Source organism: Triticum aestivum, chromosome 5D (assembly GCF_018294505.1).
Source record: "Triticum aestivum cultivar Chinese Spring chromosome 5D, IWGSC CS RefSeq v2.1, whole genome shotgun sequence".
In the NCBI taxonomy this organism is placed as follows: domain Eukaryota; kingdom Viridiplantae; phylum Streptophyta; class Magnoliopsida; order Poales; family Poaceae; genus Triticum; species Triticum aestivum.
In genome coordinates this window covers 408,284,193-408,285,819 of record NC_057808.1, presented here as the reverse complement: position 1 = coordinate 408,285,819, position 1,627 = coordinate 408,284,193, and positions in this window count along the sequence as shown.

The following is a 1,627-nucleotide window of genomic DNA, read 5'->3' as shown; positions in this document are numbered from 1 at the left end:
TGAATTGGTTGAAGTTATAGGTTTCTCTGCCAAACTTTCTTGGTCTGCAAGAACCAGGAAAGAGGTTATGGTAAATTCATCTTTTAAACTTATAGCACTGAGGGGGAGGGGGCGTATTTTAGAATACTTTTAAGTTGAACTGGTTGAAGTCATAGGTTTCTCTCCCAAACTTTCTTAGTCTGCAAGAACCAGGAAAGAGATTATGGCACATTCATGTTTCAAATTACTAGCACTAAGGGGGGGTGGGGCATATTTTAGAAGATTTTTAAGTTGAACTGGTTGAAGTTATAGGTTTCTCTGTCAAACTTTGTTGGTCTGCAATAACTAGGAAAGAGATTAAGGTAGATTCCTCTTTAAACTAATAGCGTTGGGGGCTATTTTAGAAGACTTTTAAGCCGAGTTGGTGGAACTTATAGGTTTATCTACCTAACTTTGTTGGCCTGCAATAACAAGAAAGAGATCATGGCAGATTCATGTTTTGAACTAACAACGCTCTCGTGGGGGTTATTTAAGAAGACTTTTAAGCTAAACAGGTTGAAGTCATATGTTCCTCTGCCAAGCTTTGTTGGTCTACCAGAACCATGAAAGAGATTATGGTAGATTCATGTTTTAAACTAATAGCATTGGGTGGGGCATTTTAGAAGACCTTTATGTTGTACTGGTTGAAGTTATAGGTTTATCTTCCAAACTTTTTTGCTCTGCAAGAACCAGGAAGGATATTATGGTATATTCATGTTTTAAGCTTATAACATTGAGGGGTGGGTGGCGTATTTTAGAAGACTTATAAGTTGAACTGGTTGAATTTATACGCTTCTCTCCCAACTTTGTTGGTCTGCAAGAATCAGGAAAAGAGATTATGGTAGATCCATGTTTAAACAAATAGCGTTGGGTGGGGGGGGTATTTTAGAATACATTTATGCTGAACTGGTCGAAGTTACATGTTTCTCTACTAAACTTTCTTGGTCATCGAGAACCAGGAAAGAGATTATGGTATATTCATGTTTTAAACTAATAGCACTGAGGGGGAGGGTGTATTTTAGAAGACTTTTAAGCTGAACTGGTTGAAGTTATAGGTTCCTCTGCCTATGTTGGTCTATAATAACAAAGAGATTATTCTAGATTCATGTTTAAACTAATAGCATTGGGGGTATTTTAGAAAGAAAAAAATTAAGCTAAACTAGTGGAAGTTATAGGTTCCGCTGCCAAACTTTTTTGGCCTTTAAGAATAAGGAAGAAATAATGGCAGATTCATGTTTTAAACTAATAGCGTTCGGGTGGGGGTTATTTTAGAATACTTTTAAGCTAAACAGGTTGAAGTTGTAGGTTCATCTGCCAAACTTTGTTGGTCTACAAGAACGAGGAAATGGATTATGGTAGTCATGTTTTAAACTAATTGTGTTGGGTGGGGGTATTTTAGATGACTTCTATGCTGAACTGGTTGAAGTTATAGGTTTCTCCGTCAAATTTCTTGGTCTGCAAGAACCAGGGAAAAGGTTATGATATATTCATGTTTTAAACTAATAGCGCTGGGGGGGTGTTATTTTAGAAGACTTTTAAGTTGAATTGGTTGAAGTTATAGGTTCCTCTGCCAAACATTGTTGGTCTACAATAACTAGGAAAGAGATTA